Below are 12,564 nucleotides of genomic sequence, written 5' to 3'. Positions count from 1 at the left end.
CCTGATAACAGGTTACCATACCTAGTTTAAGAGGTGCAGAAGATCCTGGGCAGTGGTGGCACACGCCTTTAATCCCAATACCTGGGAGGCAGAGGTAGGAGGATTTCTGAGTTCCAGGCCACCCTGGTCTACAGAGTGAGTTTCAGGACAGCCAGGGCTATACAGAGAAACCCTGTCTTGGAAAAAAGAAAAACAAACAAACAAACAAACAAAAAAACAAAGCAAAACAAAAAAGAGGTGCTGAAGATTAAACCCAGGTCCTTTTAGATGTTGGATAAACACTCTGCCCACTGAGCTACAACCTAGACCCTAGGACTTGCTATTAACAAGACTTTCAGGGCACCCACAGGTCTCTCAGGGACTTTGCTCAGGAGAGACTAGCAATTCTCAACCTGTGGGTCGAGACCCCTTGGGGAGTCCAACAACTCTTCACAGGGACCACCAGTGACCCTCAGAAAACAGATGTTTACATTGCAATTTGTATCAGTTGCAAATTTTCAGTTGTGAAGTAACAATGAAATTAATCCTATAGTTAGGGGAACTGAATTAAAGGGCTGCAGCATTAGGAAGGTTGAGAAGCACTGGCCCAAATGCTTTGGTCTGGACTGTTCTGCAGCCTAGGCCACTGGAAAAGGGGGCTGTGGGCTGAAAGTGAGGTGGCCATATCCCACCTGGTTCCAGTGGTGCTGGCTGGGGTGTCGTGGGAGCCTCAGTTTCCTTGCCAGCTAGACAGCCCAGGGCACAGATTGATCCCATAATCTCCCTGAACAGCTAAACAAAAGGCCAAGGGAAAGGAGTCTGGACCCACAGGAAATGAATTCTCCAAGCAAAACCCACAGAGAAGAAGTGCCTGTTACTCCCAGAGGAATCCCAAGTTGTCAGCTTGCCCTTGACTGTAGATAGGAGGAAGTCAGTTTCTAAATGTACCTGCCCGGGGATTCACTATGGCTCTGCCAGGAGTGCAACATTTGCATAACTTCCCTCAATCCACTCTTGAGTTTGTTAATTCATTCAAGGTTGACCAGAGCCCTTACCGAGTGTTGGGCTCTGCACCTGCCTGTGGAGAGGTGAGAATTTAGCTAGGGGAGACAGGGCCTAGATGTCTGAGTGTGTACTGAGTCTCCTAGGGAATGTGAGACAAGTCTTTTGTTTTTGTTTTTTGGTTGTTTGTTTGTTTGGTTGGTTTGTTTTTTTTCCGAGACAGGGTTTCTCTGTGTAGCCCTGGCTGTCTTGGAACTCTGTAGACCAAGCTGGCCTCGAACTCAGAAATTCGCCTGTCTCTGACTCCCAAGTGCTGGGATTAAAGGCATGAGCTACTACTACTGCCTCATCTGAGGTGACTAGCCGGCTTCCTGCAGATGTGATCTCCACACTGAGAGTGACAAGGGACATTCCTGAGGCAGAGAAGCCCTTCCTGTCAGCCCATCCTGGAGTCAGCTGCTCCAGGATGCTGAGAGCTCTGTTGGCTGGAGGGCAGAAAGGAAGCTTAGAGGAAGCGGTAAGCCTGGTACCAGTCAGCTGCCCAGAGCTGTTAGCAACATCCAGAGGACAGCTGCCTGCCTTCCCCTTCTTCCAGAAGGCGGTAATGCTTATGTGGAAGTCTGGCGGTCCCTAGGAGGAACTTGTCTTGCATTGGGTCAGGGAATCACCCCAGGACACTCAAAAAATCAGCACTTGGCTCCCCAAGGGTAGGAGCACAGTCTGGGGTTGAGGATGGATTTCTATAGATCCTTAGGAAAGTCTGGTTTTGTGTGTCAGACAGTACAGTACAAAGGAAGGTTAAATAATATTTCTAAATAGAAACTGGACTGGGTGCTTGGGACGCCATCTTTAATATGTCCGGAATGAAAATCACCACAGAGATGCTCAGTGACTGAGTCCAAACACCAAGCACCTCCCAGAAGGTGTATCATTCAGAGGTTGTGATATTGACAGCAGAGGGAGACGCCCCAGGGCAGTACACGGTGACTTGCTCAGTATGTTATGGGTCACTGCCTTCAGGCTGCTTCTTTTTTTTTTTTTTTTTTTTTTTTTTTTTTTTTTCTTTTCTTTTTTGAGACAGGGTTTCTCTGTGTAGCCCTGGCTGCCCTGGAACTCACTCTGTAGACCAGGCTGGCCTTGAACTCAGAAATCTACCTGCCTCTGCCTCCTAAGTGCTGGGATTAAGGCATGTGCCACCACTGCCTGGCTTTCAGGCTTGAACTCTTTAGAGTTCAAGGTCACTCTGACTGACCTGGGTTATGTGCCTTTTCAATTCATGAGCTGACACGCAGAAGGGGGCATTTATCTGTTTTGTTCTAGTGGTAGATGGGGGGGGGGGCTCCTGACACCAGCTGAGCAGCAACCACATCTCTCTAAGGCACTAGAGGGGAAGACTTCAGGAGCTAGCTACAGATCTCTGCAGGCCAGGGAGGGCCCGGGTAGCCTCTGGAGGAGGGAGGGAGTCTTCTAGGGAGTGTTGGGAGGGGCTATGTTAATGGACCCCAGTGTGAAATGTTGCAGACTTTAGACAAAGGACTTCAGTAATGCCATTGTGGTGGAGATGTAAGGGTCATCAAAGACCCTGCTTTTATATCCTGGTTTCGTCTTCTAAGGAGGCTTCCCCAGTGTGAAAAGCTAGAGGAACTAGAGTCTGCCACAGCCTTATGCTAAGAGTCTCTGTGAGACTGCTTTTAATTGTAATCTCCCTGGGACACTTAAAAAACAGTACCCTCTCTCCCCTTCAATCCTGGCCCAGTGCTGGGAATGAACACCAGGCTTTATGTTTGCTGGGTAAGCACTTTATCATTGAACTACATACTCAACCTCAGAATATGGAGGTTTAATTAATCAGAAGGAAAGAGGGTCAGGGATGCAGGTCAGTTGGTAGAGTATTTGCTGAGCATGCATAAAGGCATGGGTTTACTGCCAGCACAGTGTAAATAGTGTATGGCGGTGCAGGCCTGTTCTCTAAGAACTTGGGAGGTAGAGGAGGGAGGATCAGTTCAAGGTCATCATCAGCTACATAGCTAGCCAAGATATTGGAGACCTGGTCACAGAAACAAACATACATAGTCCCCATCTCACATCTGTGATGTTCGCTGTTGAAGAAAGCTCACCCCCAACTCCTTAGAGATGGAATTTTACTCTGGAGCCCTGGCTGGCCTCGAACTCAGTTTTCTGCCTATCTCTACCTCCTGAGTTCTGGGATGAAAGGTGTGAGCCACCATTCCCACTTAAAAAAAAAAATTCTTTTAAATATATTTACCAAACCACCCCAAATGCCCACATGGTTGAGGTCAGGCTACCGCTTTGGGGCATGGGGGTTAGGGACTCCTTCCTCATCCACAGGAAACACAGTCCCCCATAGCCGCAGGCAGGCAGCGTGGAGGCACTGTGATGGTAGCAGATGTTTGGTGGCTGGTTCTTCCAAACATAACACCTTGCTGTGTGGTGTTTGCCAGTTTCCACCGTGTAAATATTTCCACCCTGTCCATTTCCAGTCGCTGTCTGAGAACTAAGGGAAGGTGCAGGGGGACCCACAGTGGTGTTTTGTTTTCCGTCCATGTACATTCAATTGATAAAGGTAAACCCAGAGAGAGGATAACTACCAATGACCAGAAACAATGAGTTACTACTCATTTGACCTTAGCCTAAGGCATTGACTTGTAACACTTGTAAATGTATTTGTATGGCCTCTTATTCTTGAATTATTTTTGTCACAAACATGGATACATTTGTAAAAAATGACCTACCCAGTTCTGTTAGTATATGTGTTTGGGGCTGATTGCTTGGGTTGGAGGTCACCTCTCTGGGCCTCCTCTAACTGAAGTGGCTGTATTGAGAGATCTCTTAGATTAGGCCTCCTTTAACCTCAGCCACTTTGTCAGGATCTTTTGTTTGAGTACAGTGGTAGCAGAGGTGGGGAATACATGTGTAACCCCAGTCCCCAGAGGTGGAGAAGAGATCAGGAACCTAAGGCCATCCTCACTAACATTAAATTAGAGGCCAGCCTGGGCTACAGGAGACCCTGTCTACACACACACACACACACACACACACACACACACACACACACACTCACACACACACACACACACTCACACACAGACACACACACCTTTCATTTGCTCTATAACCTCTCTTGACACTGGTGCACCCTTTCTTTATCCACTTTATTCATTTACTACTTTAGGTTGGCTCCCAAGCATCCCTCTAAAGCCCATATGTTGAAGCTCCATTCCTACAGTGGGAGCTTTAAGAAGTAGGACCCAGATGGAGGGAGGGCTAAGGTCACCGGAAGTGTGTGTTTGATGGAACATTGAGTTCCTAGATGAAAGGAAAAATACCAGCCCAAGATACGGAGACCCAGGTTCTCAGCACAAAGATTTATCTGTCCCAGAGGGACAGAGGCCAGGGAGTAAGAGACAAAGACAGGACACTGAGTGGGGAGCAGGAGGGAACAAGAGAATGGGGAAGTGGTGTTGGCAGAGGAGAGTGGTTGAGGTGGAAGGACTCTCTGGGTAGAGAGGAGACAGACTGAACCCATAGACAAATGGAGGTTTATAAAGGTAGTTTATAAAGATAAAAGGAGAAATCCTGTGTTAGGATGAGGTGTTTTATTTTGACTGGGTGGGTTAATTAGGTGAGCCAAGGGGGACTTTTGATTGCTGGGCTTCAATACTTTGATAGCTGGACCTTGCTAGTCAGCCTCAGGAGGAGGGAGTGGCCAAACAAGGGATTAGGTTTTGGTGGCCCACTTTAGGAATACAATCTAACGATTTAGCAAGGCAGAGGGGATGGGGGAAGAGCAAGGCCACCCAGAGCCACATGCTCCAGTACGCTGGTGTCCCTTCACCTGACCCTTTTCTTCATCCTGTGTTTTAGATGAAATGAAATGTAGTCATGTGTATTCATGTGTGTGTGCGTGCGTGTGTGCGTGTGTGTGTGCGTGTGTGTGTGCGCGTGTGTGCGTGTGTGTGCGTGTGTGCGTGTGCGTGCGTGCGCGTGTGTGCGTGCGCGTGTGTGTGTGCGTGTGTGTGCGTGTGCGTGTGTGTACGTGTGTGTGCACGTGTGTGTGTGTGTGTGTGTGTGTGTGTGCACATGTGTGTGATGTGGGCATGTGTGTGAGAGTGCTGTGGAGGTCAGGGAAGGGTATCAGATTCCCTAGAGTGGAGTTACAGGTGGTTGTGAGCACCTAGTGGGAGTGTTGGGAACCAAATTTTGACAAGAGCAGCAAGCACTTTTCAGACCTTTTTCCCTCTTTTTCTCATATAGCCCAGGCTGACCAGGCTGGCCTTGAACTCAGAAATCTGCCTGCCTCTGCCTCCCAAGTGCTGGGATTAAAGGCATGTGCCACCACCGCCCGGCTTTCAGGCTTCCTTAGGTATCCAAGGCTGGTATTAATCTGCTGTACTCCTGATTCCATTTCCTCTATGCTGGGGGTCCTAAGTATGTGCTATCAGGACTTGCTCCTCCTCATCCTCTTCTTTCTCCTCCTCTCTTCCACTTCCCTTTTCTCCTCCTCTCTCCTCTTTGCTTCCTGGACATAAGTGACATTCCTTTCTGACATAAAGAACTGTCCCCAATGCAAGAGGCCATCAACTGTATTGAAACTTCAAAAAGCCCAAACTCAAGCCTTCCTCCTTACAAGTCAAATATCTCTCTTATTGTTAGAGCAGCAGAAAGTTAACACTTGCCAAGTGTAGTCTTGAGTGCCCCAGGCAGACAGCTCCCCTGCTGGCTTCACCTCTGAATCCCAGGCTTAGCCAGACCTGCCCTGCACCTGGTAGGTGCTTAATAATGGGTTGATTGATGGAGTGGATGTAGGGCAAGGAGCCTTCCAGACTTCCTGCCCTCCCACCTTTGCTCTGAGCTGCGTCTTTCCTTGAGGCTCAGTGTATCTGTACAAGAGGTTTGAGCATTGACGCTTAACGTTTCCTTCAGCTGTGACGTGCCGCTGTATCATCTGATTATCGCCAGGCTGAGCCTACAGGAGCAGCTCTTTACTGGTGTGCTTTCTTGCCCTTTGTTTTTTTTTTTTTTAAATGTCAGGGTGTGACAGCTGAGCAGCCACAGCAGTCAGGGATGAGTGTCGTGATGGCATGACCACTGCAAATTGCATGTTATGTGTTCAGAACAGGCCAGAGTAGAGTCTTGAGATACAACTTGGACCTCTGTTTCACTGCATGTTTAATTTTAAATTGAGTTTAGCTCATTGTGTGTTCAGAGCCTTTCATTGTTGCAAATAATTTGTGGCTCATTCATTCAGTAAGACAACCACTATGTGGGGCCACAAACCACAGTGTAAAAAGCCGTGTGCTGGACCACTATGGGACGTGCTCCACATTTGGTTTACCAGGAAATGGTTACACTGTTATCTAGAGTTAATCAAGGCTTGTGCTTGCAAAAGGTCAGGTACTGGCGCTTCAAACAGCCCTGGCTAAGGCTATACTTCTAGGAGCCAGGACTGTCGACTGAAGTCGTTGCTGTGGAATCGTCCCAAAGATTCCATTGAGTGTTCAAGGCAGCTGTTGGCAGCATGAGGGTAGGCTGGTTAATAGGATGACAGTCATTTTGCTCACAGCAGCCAGGGCAGCACAAGTCTGACGGCTGTTTAATTAGGGAATCAACATCTTCCTTTTAGGAGCAGGAGCATCAGAAGAAATGCCTGCAGTATAGCAGAAAGCACTCAGTCCTGTGACTTTGATGGATTCTTTGAACAGTGCTTCATATTTGATCAGTGCCCCCAGGGAGCACTGGCTCCCCTTGTACTGCTTCCAAACAACATGGCAGAGACCCACAGCTGAGTGACCTCTAGGAACAGGGATGTACTGATTCTCAGGACTGGTCATTTTCCTTCTCCATGACCAGCAGCTATTGCATACTGAATTAAAAATGGCTTCCCTCTGGTGCCGGTGGTTAGTCCCTGCCTAGCTTTCTGAGCTGCGGTCAGTGGGACCGGAGCTTCTCAAGTGTTAGGCGTGCCTTTCTTGGAGCCAGCTGAAAACGCAAGGCTGTTTCCTTTGTTGCTAGGTAAGATGTGCTAGGTGATCAACCTGGATCCCTGGCTTGACGGGAACAACTCTGACTTGAACCCACAACCCCCTGGGACTCAAGAGTCAGAACACAGCCCTGCTCATTTGCATACTGCTTTTTTGTCTTAGCACTCAGGGAACTGGTGTTTTGGTTGTTACAGTAAAATGACTCGGATTTCAGGGCTCTGTGGGCCACATGGCGAGGGCAACTGCTCTGGGAGACATGCAACCACCATTTCCTTTCATTTTCTCTTCTACCCCTGCAGCTGGTACAGCTATGCCTGACTCACGATGGGGGCTATGCTGGGGCAAATCCACAGTGACTGGAAAATACATATAAATCGAAAATTTGTGAGGGCAGCTAACTACAGAAATACCTGGCTTGGGGCCGTATGTGAAGTATGAGTAGTATCTTAGTTTTTTGATTGGGGATTGAGGTCCAACCACTGCCCAGTGTCACTATAGGGTATCTTACTGCATATTATTAACCTAGAAATGATCCAAACCTAAAATGCAAAGTGTGGTTTCAATAGCACCTGATGGCATCTCTATCATCAGAACGTTGACAGTTTTAAGTCATCCATCATCCATCTGGAAGCTTCTGGAATGGAGGCTCTGCCGTCTACAGGTGAGAAGTAGGGGTTCAGTGCATTTGCAGACACTCCTTTTAAAAAGCAGAAAAAGAGCAGTACTGTGGTACTTCACCTCCCATGCCCTAGAGGTGAGACTTGGCTCCCACCAGACAGAGGCTGGAGTTCACTCTGATGGGACTCTTGGGTCCTGTATGATTTGGGACAGAGAGGTTGGAACAGAAACAAACCCGGAAGCAGTGCCTTTGGCAGCTTGAAGGCATTCTGCCTTCCAGAGCAAGAGTCTAGAAGGTCCACGCAGCCCTCTCCATACCCAGCAGCCAGCCCCCTCATCCTGGTGCTTTGCAGTGTCTAGGATTTCCTGCCTTTCCTCCCATGCAGTTTCCTTTTCCTGCTCTGCTGGGCTTAACTGGATGTTCAGATCTGCTTTCTCAGAGGCATGCCCCTGGGCCACGGTCTTCAGTGCCCGAGCTCTGCTCACTGCATTTGCAGATGGGTAAGCTGGGAGAGGGAGGTGGTCTGGGAACCAGATCGCTCTCTCTATAGCGCATGCTTACCTTTACTCGTTCTTCAGGGTAGATACCGTGCTGGGCATGTTCGGAATCTCTGCCCATTCCTCATCCTGGCAGCTAGGTGACAGGGATGGATAGTGCTCTGGCTTTACACATGGGGAAAATAAGATACACAGATTAAGGAATGCTCTAGAACTGCATGGGACTTGGGACCAAGACACAGGCAATGAGATGGAGCACACACCGCAGAAAGAAGACCCCCAAGCTAGCAGGGAGAAAGGAAGGCCAGTCTACAAAGGGGCGGGTCCTCTGAGGTTACGGAGGCCAGGCAGAGCTCCTTAGTGCTGAGCCCCTCCACTCAGTCTCTTTTGGTCATCATAACACTGGCCCCGAATCTGTTCGTTCTATGCTGCTAGCCTCTTATGAATGGGTGAAGTGCAGTGGCCAGGGAACCCTGAAGAGGAGGATGGTGTCCTGGGGCCCAGAGCTGGGGCTTTAGCAGAAAAGGCAGAAGCTCTTTGGTTCCTTTTAGCAGTTTATGCCACAGAGCCAGCCACACGCTGCTTGGCTGCTGCTCAGGTCACACTTCCTGTTTGCCGCTGAGACCCAAGTGGAACTTTGAGTGAAAGATGAAGGAGTGGGTAGAGCCTCCTAACCAAATTGTACCAGTCAGAGGTGGAAAGACATCCAAATAGGCTAAACTTTCCCTTTGTAGCTAGGGAAACTGAGGTGAACAGAGGTCTAAAGCGTGTGAGAACCTGTCCTGGCTCCTATAGTTTGCCAGAGTCCTGATTTGAGATTATGAAACCCTCAGATGAGTCCACGTTTCCACATTCCACAGCTGAGGGATTGGGGCTGGCACAGGTGTCTGTCTAGGCTGGGAGGAGACTTCGTGAGATGAGCTCTGTGAACAAACTATTTTCAAGTCCACACCAGCAAGCACACTGGAAACCTGCTCTTCTGGCTGACGGGCAGTTTATATCTACCACAGGAGTGTGTGTGGGGTGGACGGACATCAAGCAGTCAGTTGCACGTGTCCAGACAGTGGCCGGAGCATGAGGGGGAGTAACCTGACAAGTGACTTCCTGGCAGTGAGTGGCTGAAACCTGGGGGGTAAGGAGGCGTGACTGGGTAAGAGGGGAAGGCTGACTCTTCTTATCTGCTGCCTTTTCTGGATGAGAACAAGGCCGGCCAAAGCCAGCTTTGGTGCTGTCCTGCTACCCTGCACTCTGACTTCAGGGAGGAGGCAGTGCGTTGTCTCTAACTACCGAAGGGTTAGAGTACTAAAAACTGCTGCTCCTCTCTCATGCCACAGTAGGGTTAGAAAACCCTAAAGCAAGGTGAGAGAGGTAGGTCAGATGTAGAGCACATGTAAGGGCATGTCTTGCACTAGTAGCACACACACACACACACACAGATACACACATGCACACACACATTCATACACACAGATAAAAACATGCATGCACAAACACAGCAGAAATTGCTAAGGCTAGCTGTCTCTTAGCTGACCTTGACCTGTGTGTTAATGTCCTTGGGCCTCTCTGCATTGGCTCCATGAAGGTTGCTGGCAGGTGAACGCGTGAGCGGGATCTGGGAAGAGACTGTAGACTCCTCTCCTTGAGCGAGTCTCAGTGAGTGTGGCTGTGGTTCTCATCTCCAGCCGCTTTGTTTTTCTTTCTGTATCCCTATAACCTGACACCAGTGGAGTCGCTGACTACATTTTGGCAGCTTTCCCTCTCCCGGTCACCCATGAAGACTATGTTTTAAAGGAATAGCCCAGGGCTTACCCCCCCACCCACATCAACCCTGCAGTGTAGCACCTGTCTTCCCATTAGAGTTCTTAAGGACATTGGGGGATCCATGGGGCTCACTGCAGCACCCCAAAGTCTCCCTGGCAAACAGACAAGCTGGCTACCTTCATAAACTGAAGTCCTTTTTGAAACATTTGTTTGGTTTATGTGGCCTGGAGCAGGTTGGAGGGGTGGAGGCCTGCTCTTCATCTGGAGTTCCACCCCATGCAGGACTTCTGCAGAAGCAGAAGGCACAGAAAGTTACCAACAAAGTGGCTTTAGGAGCTGCAGTGAGTTCCGTCCTGCAGGAAGAGGGGAAAATAGTCTCCATTGGCACTCGGTCTCCGTACTTCCCCCTTTCTCCTGGGTTTGTGGTTAAACTTTCCAAACCAGACAGCTTCTGGGGAGGCTCATTAGAAGATTTATTTTGGTTCCACTTTTATTTGAAATTTACTTAAATATAGACGGGAAGCAGAGGGTTTAGACCATGTTGCTTGCTGCTCGTTTCTGTTGGTGCAGCAGCTTGGACTGTGCTTCCCTTGGTGTTGGTGAACTTGGCTCCTTTTGTAAAGGAACAACAGAAAATATGGCTCATGTTTATGCAAAGTCAACGCCGCTCTGTTACTTTTTATTTATTTCTATTTTAATCTCTTGGGTGTTGAAGAACCACCTAACTTATTTAAATACTTTTTTTGGTCTGAGTACAAAAAAAGGTGTATATTCTCGTCACAGATCGTGTCAATGCAGCGAGCAAAGTGGAAGCCCTGGCCATCCTTCCACAGGCAGAGAGAGACTCCCTCCTACCTCTGTGGCCCCATTTCTTCTGTCCTCACCTTTGTCTTGTTAGTGTTACCATGTTAGGGGATAGCATGAGGGATTTGCCCAGTCTTTGCATCTTCCACAGGGCTTGGCACACAGTAGGTACTTCATAATTATTTATTGCTTGTAACAGGATCTTGTGCATTTCCAGTATTTAGAGAACAGAAAAGCCCAGCTAGGCAGGTGTGAGAAGTCACATGATGCCTTAGGTACCCGATGGTCTCAGGACTCGGCACTGGTTCTTTTGACAGGCCCAGCAGTCTGGTGAGATTGGGGGAGATACTGTTCTGTTTATATCCCAGCATCTGGTTACAGCCAGGGGTTTCCCAATATTTATAGAATGCTGCTGCCTGAGATTCTTTCGGGCACCTGCAGTTTATATAGTAAGTTCAGTATCAAGTGCAGGGGACAGTCAGCACGTAAGTGCCAGCACACAGATGCTAAAACTGTCTGCAAGGATGCCTTCTCTGAGGTGGGTTCTGCCAGTGTTCGAGGAAGCTGCTAGAAGCCATCCCTACCCCATCTTTGAATCAGCAGCTGGTACTTTCCAGTGAGCTTACTGGATGCTGAAAGTTGAGTTTCCTAAAAGCAGGAAACGTGTTAATTGTGATGAGTGTTACAAATGGGACACATTGCTTAAGTTTAAAGGTGAACCTAACTGGGAAGGTCTAGAGTAGGAGTTCCCGCTTGGGCTCCTTGGGGTCTGAGAAAGCTGTCAGGTCTCTCTCAGATTTTTTTTTTTTTTTTAAAAGTAAATATAGAGTAAGCAGGCAGATATTCGAGCTGGGGCATACTGAACAGCTGATGAAAGAATTGACACTTGAGGCTACCTCTCGATGCTCCGCCCCCATCCTGTACAATGGGCTGACCTTAGCACTTGCCTTGGAGAAAATAAATAGGGGTGGAATCAAGGGAGAGTCACATGCTCAGGAGCCTGCCTGGCGAAATCTGAGTTGTCAGTGAAGAACATTTGCAATGGCTGCTGTTACTATAACCATCTGAATTAATGTGACTATATGAGCTACAGATCCTTGGTCTTCAGATGTTCACAACCTGAGATGGGGGAGGAGACAGGCGTGTCGGTTGCTGAGGGAAGAGGTAAGGGATGCCAAACAGATGCTCAGCCAAAGGCCAGGGGAATTCAGAGGGGGAAGTTCTCTATGCTGACCAGGCCCAGTTGGTTCTGGCTTTGACCCTGATGGACACAAGTGAGCTCTGAACTTGTTTCCTTCTCTGAATGATGGGGCTGATAGAGTGTGCTTCACAGTGGCATTAGGTGCCCTGTCCCTCCCTTAGTCAGCAGGTTAAATCAGCAAGTCACCCTGGGTCAGTTGGGGGCTGTGCCCATTCAAGGGGCCTGGTGAATGCAATCACCTTCTTTTTTTTTTTTTTTTTTCCCTCGAGACAGGATTTCTCTGTGTAGCCCTGGCTGTCCTGGAACTCACTCTGTAGACCAGGCTGGCCTCAAAATCAGAAGTCCACCTGCCTCTGCCTCCCAAGTGCTAGGATTAGGCACCACCACTACCCAGCAGCAATCACCTTGAATCTGCTCTTTGACACGAAGAAGGTGAGCCCTGGAAGGTCTGTGTGAGCAGTGCTTGGGCCCGCTCCCATCTTACTGATCAGATTAGCCACACAGCCTTACCCAACCAACTCCAGCGGGCCAGGAACTGAGATCTCACCATGAAGGCAGAGAACTGGAGAACTAGTCAAACAGCATTGAAAACTCTCCAAGGTTGGGGGTTCCTTTTTGGGCCAAGCTTGCCAACAATAGCTCAGGAAGCTGAAGATTGTGTTGGGTTCCCCACACACAGAACAGCCTTTTTTTTTTTTT

At 48.7% G+C, this 12,564-nt stretch overlaps 1 protein-coding gene across 11 annotated transcripts in view; it reads left to right on the top strand.

Moving 5' to 3' along the window:
* LOC116090066 (N-acetyllactosaminide alpha-1,3-galactosyltransferase) overlaps nucleotides 1-12,564 on the top strand; it is a 72,728-nt gene that overhangs the window by 14,157 nt on the left and 46,007 nt on the right. For 2 of the 11 annotated variants that reach the window (XM_031370008.1, XM_031370007.1), the window contains exon 1: nucleotides 11,483-11,828. The exons of 7 other annotated variants lie outside the window; for them this stretch is intronic. The gene's annotated coding sequence lies outside the window, so the exon portion shown is untranslated. Of the gene's footprint in view, nucleotides 1-8,476; nucleotides 9,232-11,482; nucleotides 11,829-12,564 lie in introns of those variants that run through there. 2 more of the 11 variants (XM_031370012.1, XM_031370010.1) reach the window with 2 other exon arrangements.

The sequence above is a fragment of the Mastomys coucha genome, unplaced genomic scaffold (genome assembly GCF_008632895.1).
Source record: "Mastomys coucha isolate ucsf_1 unplaced genomic scaffold, UCSF_Mcou_1 pScaffold15, whole genome shotgun sequence".
NCBI lineage: Eukaryota > Metazoa > Chordata > Mammalia > Rodentia > Muridae > Mastomys > Mastomys coucha.
This window is presented reverse-complemented; position numbering and strand designations above follow the sequence as displayed.